The sequence below is a fragment of the Pongo abelii genome, chromosome 20 (assembly GCF_028885655.2).
Source record: "Pongo abelii isolate AG06213 chromosome 20, NHGRI_mPonAbe1-v2.0_pri, whole genome shotgun sequence".
NCBI classification, from domain to species: domain Eukaryota; kingdom Metazoa; phylum Chordata; class Mammalia; order Primates; family Hominidae; genus Pongo; species Pongo abelii.
This window is the reverse complement of record NC_072005.2, coordinates 23,873,043-23,885,338: the sequence shown is the minus strand read 5'-3', so window position 1 is coordinate 23,885,338 and position 12,296 is coordinate 23,873,043. Positions and strand designations below refer to the sequence as shown.

General features: G+C 37.5%; 1 protein-coding gene across 1 annotated transcript in view; it reads left to right on the top strand.

Annotated features, from left to right (window-relative positions):
• LOC100452052 (zinc finger protein 91) overlaps positions 1 to 12,296 on the top strand; it is a 275,196-nt gene that overhangs the window by 65,227 nt on the left and 197,673 nt on the right. The gene's annotated exons all lie outside the window — the stretch shown is intronic.

The window sequence follows — 12,296 nt, the reverse complement described above, 5'->3', positions numbered from 1 at the left end:
TTTCAGTATATCTTATTTTATTATTATTTGAATTTGCATATTTATAAAAGACTTTCACATATTTATCACACCAAAATATTTTGCTCTGGGTAGATGTCAAACATTGATTATGTCCATTATAACCTCCTTTGTGCATCCTACCATCATCCACACTTTTGCAGTTTTTTCTTAGTTGTAAATTCTCATCTCCACACTTTGCATATGTTCTCGGTATCAAGTTTTGGAAGGAATCTTTTATGCCCTGCTCTGGCCACAGGTCTTGAGCAAAATGAGAACACGTAACTGAAAGAAACAAAAATAACAAATTACTCCAGTTGCTAGACTCAGATAAATATACTTTACTAACCTAACCTATAAAATTGTACAAACTACATAAGCAAGATGGCACAGCAAAATACCACAGGCCCTAATTCTTTTATAGACATATACATGTAACAAAAACATACTGACCAAAATACACTTGCAGAAAATTTATAAATGGGTTAACTGTGTGCAATACCCAGGTAAAAACAATGCAAAGAGCCACATAGAAAGATTGTGTTACAGTTACACAACACAGCTTTTCCTGATCCCTAAGATAACAAAGCTTTTTTAGCAGTAAATTGTTGGCTGGTCATGATGGCTAACACCTGTAATCCAAGCCCTTTGGGAGGCAGAGAAAGGTGGATCACCCAAGATCAGAATTTTGAAACCAACCTAGACAAAATAACAAAACCTCATCTCTACTAAAAATTTAAAAATTTGCCAGGTATGGTGGCACACACCTGTAATCCCAGTTACTCTGAAGGCTGAGGTATAAGAATCACTTGAACTTGGGAGGTGGAGGTTGCAGTGAGCCAAGATCTCACCACTGCACTTCAGCCTGGGTGACAGAGCAAGACTCTGTCTTTAAAAAAAAAAAAAGTAATTGCCAACTCCTGGTTTCTTTTTTAAAAGATGAGAAAAATACTGGCATGTACATATTTATTTCTGGCTTTAAGGGGCCTTTCCAGACCCTAGTTTCTTCCCTGTATTACATAAAGTGGTGAAAGAAATGATAGGATAATTTGGAATGACAGTTTGAGTCTGCTGAGACCAAAGGTAAATGTTATAGCAGCAGAGAGACTGCAGTATCACATACAGGAAACACATGTAGCAAGTGATTACTGACTATTAAAACAGAAATAAATTTTTTTTTTTTTGAGACAGAGTCTTGCTCTGTCACCTAGGCTGGAGCGCAGTGGTGCAATCTTGGCTCACTGCAACCTCTGCCTCCCGGGTTCAAGCAATTCTCCTGCCTCAGCCTCCCTAGTAGCTGGGCCTATAGGCACGTGCCACCACACCTGGCTAATTTTTTGTATTTTTAGTAGAGGCGGGGTTTCACAGTGTTAGCCAGGATGGTCTTGAACTCCTGACCTCGTGATCTGCCCTCCTCGACCTCCCAAAGTACTGGGAATACAGACTTGAGCCACCTCGTTCAGGCTTCATTACTTTTAATGGCAAAACTGTGATTGCTTTTGCACTAGCCTAATAGTTTACATTCCCACCAGCAATGTAAAAGTGCTCCCTTTTCACCACATCAATGTGAACATGTAATATTTTTTGATATTTTAATTATGGTCATTCTTGCAGAAGGTGGTATCACTTTATTGTTTTAACTTGTATTTCCCTGATAATTAGGGATATTGAGGATTTTTTCATGTTTGTTGGCCATCTGTATATCTTCTTAGAATTGACTGTTCATGTTCTTAGCCAAATTTTTGATGGAATTATTTGTTTTATTGCTGATTGTTTGAGTTCCTTGTAGATTCTGAATATTATTCCTTTGTCAGATGAATAGTTTATAAAAGTTTTCGCCCACTTGTGCATTTCAGTTTAAGGCCCATTGATTTATCTTTGTTTTTGTTGCATTTGCTGTTGGGTTCTTGGTCATGAACCTTTGCCTAAGCCGACGTCTAGAATAATTTTTCTGATGGTATCTTCTACAATTTTTATAGTTTCAGATCTTACATTTAAGTCATTGATCCATCTTAAGTTGAATTTTGTATAAGGTGAGAGATGAGTTTCCAGTTTTATTCTTCTACCATATGGCTTTCCAATTATCCCAGCAGCATTTGTTGAATAGAGTGTCCTTCCCCCACTTTATGTTCTTATTTACTTTGTCAAAAAAGTTGGCTGTAAGTATTTGGCTCTATTTCTGGGTTCACTATCCTGTTCCATTAGTCTACCTGCCTGTTTTTCTATGAGTACCATGCTGTTTTGGTAACTATAGCCTTGTCATATGATTTGACATCAAGTAACATGATGCCTTCAGATGTATTCTTTTTACTTAGTGTTGCTTTGTCTATGTGGGCTTTTTTTTGGTTCCATATGAATTTTAGGATTGTTTTTTCTAGTTCTGTGAGGAATAATGATGACATTTTGATGGAAATTGTATAAATTTGTATACAGATTTTGGCAGTATGGTTATGTTTACAATATTGACTCTACCCATCCATGAGCATGGGGTGTGTTTTTGTGTTATGTATGATTTTTTTCAGCAGTGTTTTGTGGTTTGCCTTGTAGAGACCTTTTACCTCATTGGTTAAGTATATTCCTAATTTTATTTATTTATTTATGTAGAGACAGAGTCTTACTCTTTCACCCAGGCTGGAGTGCAGTGGCATGATCTCAGCTTACTGAAAACTCCACCTCCCAGGTTCAAGCAATTCTAGTGCCTCAGCCTCCCAAGTAGCTTGGATTATAGGAATGCACCACCACGCCTGGCTAATTTTTGTATAGAGGGTGTTTTACCATGTTGCCCAGGCTGGTCTCAAACTTCTGAGCTCAAGCAATCCTCAGCCTCACAAAGTGCTGGGATTACAAACGTGAGCCACCGCACTCAGCTCTAATTATTTTATATTTTTTGCTGCTGTTGTAATAGGGCTTAGGATCTTTACTGGATTTTCAGCTTAGTAGCTGTTTATGTTTTGCAGTGCTATTGATTTGTGTACATTTATTTTGTATCCTGAAACTTTACTGGACTTATTTAATAGATCTAGAAGTTATTTGGGTGAGTCTTTAGGGCTTTCTAGGTATACAATCATATGCATCAGTAAACAGTGACAGTTTGACTCCTTTACTAATTTAATGCCATCTATTTCTTTCTTTGGTCTGATTGCTCTGGCTAGGACTTCCAGTATTATGTTGAATAGAAGTGGTGAGAGTGGGCATCCTTGTCTTATTTCAGTTCGCAGAGGGAATCCTTCCAATTTTTCCCCATTCAGTGTAATGTTTGCTTTGGGTTTGTCATAGATGGCTTTCATTATGTTAAGGTATGTCCCTTCTATGCTGATATTGCTGAGGGTCTTAATCATAAAAAGGTGCTGGATTTTATCAACTGCTTTTTTTTGCATCTATTGAGATGATTGTATAATTTTTGTTTTGAATTTTGTTCGTGGTCTATTACATTTATCCCTGCATCCCTGGTATAAAATGCACTTGACCATGGTGTATTATCTTATTGATATGCTGTTGTGTTTGGCTAGCTAGTATTTTGTTGACAATTTTTTAAATCTGTTTTCATCAGGAACATTGGAGTGCAGTTTTCTCTTTGTGTTATGTCCTATCCTGGTTTTCATATTCAGGTGATATTGGCTTCATATAATAATTTAGGAAGGATTTCCACTTTCTATATTTTTTGAAACAGTTTCAGTAGGATTGGTACCATTTCACAGGTGATAGAATTCACCTGTAAATTCATCTGGTCCTGGACTTTTTTGTTGTTGACAATTTTTTAAATTGCTGTTTCAATCCCACTACTTGTTATTGGTCTGTTCAGAGTGTCTATTTCTTCTTAGTTTTATCTAGGTGGGTTATATTTTTTCCAAGAATTATTGTTTGCAGGTTTTCTAGTTTGTGCACATAAAGGTGTTCATAGTAGCCTTGAATAATCTTTTGTATTTCTGTGGTATTGTTTGTAATAGCTCCTGTTTTGTTTATAATTGAGCTTATTTGGAGCTTCTCTCTCTGCTTGTTTTAGTTAATCTCACTGAAGGCATATCAATTTTGTTTATCTTTTCAAAGAACCAGATTCTTGTTTTATCTTTTGTGGTTTTGTTTCAATTTTATTCAGTTTTTCTCAGATTTTAATCAGATTTTTGTTCTTTTCTTCTGCTGGGTTTGAGTTTTGTTTGTTCTTTCTCTAGTTTCTTGATGTATGCTTACATTGAGTCTCTTGAAGACAGCAGCTACTTGTTGTATGGTTTCCTATTTATTCTGCCATTCTGTATCTTTAAAGTGGAGCACTTTTGCCATTTACATTCAACATTAGTAGTGAAAAGTGAGGTACTGCTGAGTTCATCATGCCAGCTGTTGCCTGAATATCTTGTTATTTTTCTTTGTGTTATTGTTTTATAGGTCCTGTAAGATTTATGAATTAAGGAGATTCTACTCTTGTGTATTTTGAGGTTTTGTTTCAAGATTTAGATATCCTTTAAGCATTTCTTGTAGTGCTGAGTGGGCAGTGGCAAATTCTCTCAGCATTTGTTTCTGTGAAAGAGACTTTATCTCTTCTTCATTTATATTCCTTTATCTCACTGGATTCAAAATTCTTGGCTGATAATTATTTTGTTTAAGGAGGCTAAAGATAGAATGCCAATCCCTTCTCACTTGTAATATTTCTGTTGAAAAATCTGCCATTAATCAGGTAGGTTTTTATTTATAGGTAACCTGATGCTTTCACCTCACAGCTCTTAAGATTATTTTCTTCATCTTGACATTAGATAACCTGATGACTATTGCCTAGGTAATTATCTTTTTGTAATGAATTTCCTGGGGGCTCTTTGAGCTTTTTGTATCTGAATGTGTAAATCTCTAGCAAAGCTATGGAAGTTTTGTTGTTGTTGTTGTTGTTGTTTTATTATTATTATTCCCTCAAATTAGTCTTCCAGGCTGGGCACAGTGGCTCATGCCTGTAATCCCAGCACTTGTGGAGGCCAAGGTGGGTGGATCACATTATGTCATGAGTTCTAGACTAGCCTGACCAATATGGTGAAACCCCATCTTTACTAAAAATATGAAAATTAGCCAGGTGTGGTGGCGGGCACCTGTATTCCCAGCTACCTGGGTGGCCGAGGCAGGAAAATCACATGAACATGGGAGGCGGAGGTTGCAGTGACCCAAGGTCATGCCCTTGCACTCCAGCTGGGGTGACAGAGTGAGAGTTCATCTCAAAAACTTTTAAAAAAGAAAACAATTATCTTAAAAAAATTCAATAAGATGCAAAGAACACAGACAACTAAAAAAATTTTAGGAAACAACACAGAAACAAAATTAGAAACAATACATAAGTAGGCCAAGCATGGTGGCTCACACCTATAATAATAAAACTTTGGGATGCTGAGGCAGGAGCATTACTTGGGACCAGGAGTTCAAGACCAACCTGGCCAACATAGCAAAATGACATCTCATGTTATATATACATATATATATATAGAGAGAGAGAGAGAGAGAGAAATAAAAACCATAAAAACAACCACACAAAAATCCTGCAGTTAAGGTAAACAATGGCAGAACTGAAGAAGTGTAGTAGAAAAATTTTAACAGGAGACTCAATTATAAAAAAGAAAATTCAACAAACTCAAAAACTTGTCATTTGAAAGTAATCAATCATAAAGTGAACAAATTGACACATTTTAGAATTTTCAGAAGAAGACAGAGAAAAAGAATAAAGGAGATTGAAAGACATAATGTCTGAAAACTTTCCAAATCTAGGCTGAGCATGATGGCTCACATCTGTAATCCTAGCACTCTGAGAGGCCAAGGTGGGTGAATGGCTTGAGCTTAAGTGTTTGAGACCAGCCTGGACAATATGACAAAATCCCATCTCTACAAAAAAATACAAAAATTAGCCAGGCAGGGTGGCACATGCCTTTAGTTTCAGCTACTTGCGTGGCAGATGTGGGAAGATTGCTTGAGCCTGAAAGGCAGAGGTTGCAGTGAGCTGAGATCATGCCACTGCCCTTCAGCCTGGGTGACAGAGTGAGCCCCTGTCTCAAAAAAAAACCTTTCCAAATTTAGAAAAGGATATGAATATCCAGTTTTATGAAGCTCAATTTATCCACAGAAAAAAAATATAAACCTAGTAAATATTACCCTAGAACACAATATCATTAAATTGTCAACATTCACAGATAAAGCACAAATCTTGAAAACAGGAAGAGATAAGAGATTCTTTACATACAAGATAAACTTTATGTAATCAGTGGATTTTTCAGCAAAAATATTGCAAACCAGAAGATTCAATTATATATTTAAAATGCTGAAAGAAGAAAAGAAAAAACCTGACAACTGAAAAGACTATATCCAATAAAGATGTCCTTTAGCCATAAAACAGATCAAGACATTTCAAGACAAAGGAAAAAGGTGAGGAAATTTATCACCACTCAACCTGTCTTACAAGAAATGATACAGGGAATTCTTCACATTAAAATGATGGAATGACAACTAACAATATGAAAAACATTAAAGTATAAATGTCACTGGAAATGATAAGTATATAGTGAAATTCAGAATATTATAATGGTTTTGTAAAAATACTTTAAACTCTAAAATAAGATCTATACAAAAAGTATTAAAAATAAATATAGTGACAGTAAGTTTTTAATAAATATACAACATAAAAAGTTATAAAGTATGACTATATAGTATTAAGTGTGTAAAAGAAGAAAATGTGTACAGTTTTTACACAGAAGTTAAATTGTTATCATCCTAAACTAGACTATTAAAATCCCAGCAGTTTGGGAGAATTACTTGAGTTCAGGAGTTTGATACCAGCCTGAGCAACATAATGAGACATTTCTCTATGAAAAAAAAAATAGCTGGCTGTTGTGGAGCATGCCTGTAGTCTCAGCCATCTAGATGGCTGAGATGGGAGGACTGCTTGAGCCCAGGAGGTTGAGGCTATAGAGGGCTGTGACTATGCCACTGTGTTCTAGCTTGGGCAACAAAGCATAACCCTGTCTTGACACAAACTAACAAAACCATAGGAAAGACAGGACAAGAATAAAATATTTTTAAAAATTTGAATAAACAGAAAAAACAAAATCACAATAGTAACTTATTAATAGTAATCTATCACTATTTTACATATAAAGAAAATAAGTTATCCAATAAACAGACACTGCTACTATACACAATGTCATCTCCATATTTTAGGTTAAAATTAAATAGCCATTGTAATAGAATTAAAAGGTGGGACCTTTAAGAATTGATTAGGCCATAAGCAACCTAACCCTCATAAATGGATAAATGTTCTTATCATGAGATGGGTTAATTATAATGAGAGGGTCTCTTATAAAAGGAAGCTGTCTCTTCCTCATGCCTTTGGCTATGTTGTTATGCAGAACAAGGCCTTCAACAGATGCCAGTGTCATATTCTTTGCCATCTCAGCCTCCAGAATCATGAGGCAAATAAATTTTTGCTTTTCATAAAATACTTAGTCTGTGATACACTGATATAGCAACAAACAACACAATGAAAAAGAGTGACTGATTCACTTTTTAAAAGCCCATTGATATGCTGCCTAAAAGAGACTCCCTGTTGATTTAAGGACAAGCATAGGCCAAAAGTGAAAGGATGAAAAAAGATATTCCATGAAAATGATAATCAAAGGTGTGCAATGGTAGTTATTGTTAAATTAGAAAAAAAAGACTTCCTAGCAACATCTATCACAAGAGTCAAATGAGTTTACCATGCAATAATAAAGAAGTTAATTTGTCAAGAGGATACAGTAATTAAAAATATGTATGCTCCCAACACTGGAGCTTCTAAATATATAAAGCAAATATTCACAAAACTGTAGGGAGAAGTAGACAGAAATACAATAAAACTTTAATTCCTTACTCAAAAAAACAGACAGATCATTCAAACAGAAATCTACTAAGAAAACAGTGTAGTTGTATACCACTATAGACTAAATAGATGATATACACATAACATTTCATTCAACAGTATGAGAATACACACTCATCTCAAACATACATGAAATATTCTCCCAGCCTGGCCAATATGGTGAAACCTCATCATCATGGAAAATACAGAAATTGGTTGGGCTTGGTGGTGTGCACCAGCAGTTTCAGCTACATGGGAGGATGAGGCAGAAAAATTGCTTGATCCAGGGAGATGGAGGTCACAGTGAGTCAAGACTGCACCCATGCACTCCAGCCTGGGCGACAGAGCAAGACTGAACAACAACAACAAAAATAACAAAATAAAAATAAAAACAAAAAAATACATAAAATATTTTTCAGGAGTAATTATACTTTGAGAAATTATAATTTCAGGAGGTCATAGTGAGTTAAGACTGCACCCATGCACTCCAGCCTGGGCAACAGGGCAAGACAGAGCAAAGAAAAAAATAACAAAATGAAAATAAAAATAAGAAATACATAAAATATTTTTAAGGAGAAATTATACATTAAACCAGAAATAAATAAACAGGCTTTTTCAAATTTAAGAAGGTTAAAATTATGTTGTTTTTATTCTGATCACAATGGTATAAAACTAGAAAAAAATAGCAAGAAGAGAATTAGAAAACTCAAAACATGTGGCTACTAAACAACATGCTCCTAAACAACAAATGACAGTCAAAGAAGAAATTAGAGGGAAAATAATAAGAAAGCACCCTGGGCCAGGCATGATGGCTCATGCCTGTAATCCAGCACTTTGGGAGGCCAAGGTGGGTGGATCATGAGATCACGAGATCAAGACCATCCTGGCTAACATAGTGAAACTCTGTCTCTAGTAAAAATACAAAAAATCAGCCGGGCATGGTGGCATGTGCCTGTAGTCCTAGCTACTTGGGAGGCTGAGGCAAGAGAGTCGCTTCAACCCAGGGGACAGAGGTTACAGTGAGTCAAAATCACACCGCTTTACTGCAGCCTGGGTGATAGAGCGAGACTTCATCTCAAAAAAAAAAAAAAAAGTACCCTGATATAAATCAAATTCAACACACAAGGACCCAAAACTTCTTGGATACAACAAAAGCAGTTTTTTTTTGTTTTTTTTTTTTTTGAGGCAGAGTCTCACTGTGTTGCCCAGGCTGGAGTGCAGTGGCATGATCTCGGCTCACTGCCACCTCTGCCTCCTGGGTTCCAGTGATTCTCCTGTCTCAGCCTCCCAAGTAGCCGGGATCACAGGCACCCAACACCACACCAGGCTTTTGGGTTTTTTTGTCTTTTATTAGAGACAAGGTTTCACCATGTTGCCCAGGCTGGTCTCGAACTCCTAAGTTCAGGCAGTCCACCCATCTCAGCCTCCCAAAGTTCTAGGATTACAGGCGTGAGGTGTTGTGCCTGGCCCAGACCAGTTATTTTTTATTTAATTATTTTTAAATTATTATTATTATTTTTTTTGAGACGGAGTCTCACTCTGTCGCCCAGGCTGGAGTGCAGTGATGTCATCTGGGCTCACTGCAACCTCTGCCTCCCAGGTTCATGCCATTCTCTTGCCTCAGCCTCCTGAGTTAGAGTAGCTGGGACTGCAGGTGTGTGCCACCATGCCCAGCTAATTTTTGTATTTTTAGTAGAGATGGGGTTTCACCATGTTGGCCAGGCTGGTCTCAAACTCCTGACCTCAAATGATCCACACACCTCGGCCTCCCAAAGTGCTGGGATTACAGGTGTGAGCCACCGCGCCTGGCCAGAGCAGTTTTTATAATTGAGAAGATTAATAAAAACAATAAGGCAGCAGGCCAGGTGCAGTGGCTCATGCTTGTAATCCCAACACTTTGAGAGGCCATGGTGGGCAAATCACAAGGTCAGGAGATCGAGACCATCCTGGCTAACACAGTGAAACCCGGTCTCTACTAAAAATACAAAAAATTAGCTGGGCATGGTGGTGGGTGCCTGTAGTCCCAGCTACTCAGGAGGCTGAGACAGGAGAATAGATTGAACTCAGGAGACGGAGGTTGCAGTGACCTGAGATCACGCTATTGCACTCCAGCCTAGATGACAGAGTGAGACACCGTCAAAAAAAAAAAAAAAAAAGGCAGCAACACAAAATTGATCAAATGATATTTACATTTTATGCACACATCATAGAAATGGTAACTATATACACATGAAAAGTGAGAGAGTAGAACAGTTCTGTATAAATAAAATTAACTGTTTTAAATTGTTTAACAATTATAAAATTGTTTGTAGATCTATTTTTGTGTTTTGTGCTTGTATGTGAAGATCAAAACATACAATAATATAAAGTAAAATAAGAGTTATTGTTAGTTGCGTATTTTTTATTTGATTTTTATTTTTATTTTTTATTTTTTGGAGACAGAGTTTCACTCTTGTCCCCCAGCCTGGAGTGCAATGGCACAATCTTGGTTCACTGCAACTTCTGCCTCCTGGGTTCAAGCGATTCTCCTGCCTCAGCCTCCTGAGCAGCTGGGATTACAGGTGTGTGTCACCATGCAGGGCTAATTCTTGTATTATTAGTAGAGACGAGGTTTCACCATATTGGTCAGGCTGGTCTCGAACTCCTGACCTCAGGTGATCCACAGAGTCGGATTATTTTTAATGTTTTGCTTTGTTTATTTTATGTGCCATAGTATGTTTTAGAATTTTAAGACAATAGATATATTGATTACATATTTTTTCTTTGTCCCTAAAATTACAGAGAATAAAGTACATGCTTGTGAAATGAAGGTGAAATTAAATGGAAACCTAAACAACTGAGACCTGTTTCAGAACTTCCAGTTTCAAAATCTGCTATCTATAGTCAACAAATAGGAAAGTATTTATTCTCCAAAGCAAGGTATAAGAAAGAAAAAGAAATAGGAGTTTTTAAATTAAATTTGATAATTTATACACCTCAGTAAATCCCACTTCCAAGATACTCATTATTGATAAAGAAAAAAATAACTAACTTTATAGTGAAGGAATTTGGCAGAAAACACCTTAGCCAGATGAATAAATTTAGCATCAGCTGTAATGAGACAAACAAGATTTAGGGGCCAATGCACAGATGGGCCCATTATGAGATTGGTATGCTGCCTATTGCACTAAGAAGACACTTAGGTGGGCCCATTATTACTGCTGCGATATTGATGGAGAGAAAAGTACATAATCATCTGAATCTACTCATGAGAAAATACAACCTGTAGGGGAAGATGCAGGTGATGGTATTTCTTCTAACTGGCCATGTGGTCTTAACCGGACGCCTGGGCTGAGAACCACTTAGCTGACCATTCCCTTTCAAGCTTCAATGTGCATATAGGTCATTTGGTATTCTGGGCCCTTCTCTAACTAATGTGATCCTGCAGGTTTTGAAGGGGTCCAGGAATTGGCTTGTTTAAAAAAAGTTCCCCATAGGCTGGATGCATTGGTTTACACCTATAATCCCTGCTCTTTGGGAGGCTGAGGCCGGTGGATCATCTGAGGTCAGGAGTTTGAGACCAGCCTGACCAACAAGGTGAACCTCCATCTCTACTAAAAATACAAAAATTAGCTGGGCGTGGTGGCAGGCACCTTTAGTCCCAGCTACTCAGGAGGCTGAGACAGGAGAATTGCTTGAACCTGGGAGGCGGAGTTTGCAGTGAGCCAAAATCATGCCACTGCACTCCAACCTGGGTGACAGAGCGAGATTCTGGCTCAAAAAAAAAAAAAAATTTCCCTGTTAATGCTGATGTTGCTCTCCAGCACTCAGAGAAAGCAGGAATAACACACAAAGTCCCTTACATACAATATTCTTATTGAAACATGAATACTTTTTGTTTACAGTGAAAACCACTAATCACCATCCCAAAAGATCACATTTTTTGCCAGCTATTTGAAGTCTACAGAAGGCTGGAGAATGCATTTTGAAACATGTACACGTGCATTAATACAATGTTTATTGAGCTCATACTATGTGCTCACAAGTATGCTGTGGTGTGTTGTGCTGGGAAACTCACGTGGTGTGAGTTAAACCTCAAAAAATTCTGTGAAGTAGGTATTAAGTGTCCCATAATTTCTAGCAGGATTTAGATGATGATTCAGGCTTTCTGTTTGTTTTCTTTTTTTGAGACAGGGTTTCACTCTTGTTGGCGCAATGATGCAATCTCAGCTCACCGCAACCTCCTCCTCCCAGGTTCAAGTGATTCTCCTGCTTCAGCCTGCCGAGTAGCTGGGATTACAGGCATGTGCCACCATGCCTGGCTAATTTTGTATTTTAAACAGAGACTGGGTTTCTCCATGTTAGCCAGGATGGTCTTGAAATCCTGACCTCAGGTGATCTGCCCACCTCGGCCTCCCAAATTTCTGGGATTACAGGCATGAACCACCGCGCCCAGCCCTGTTTG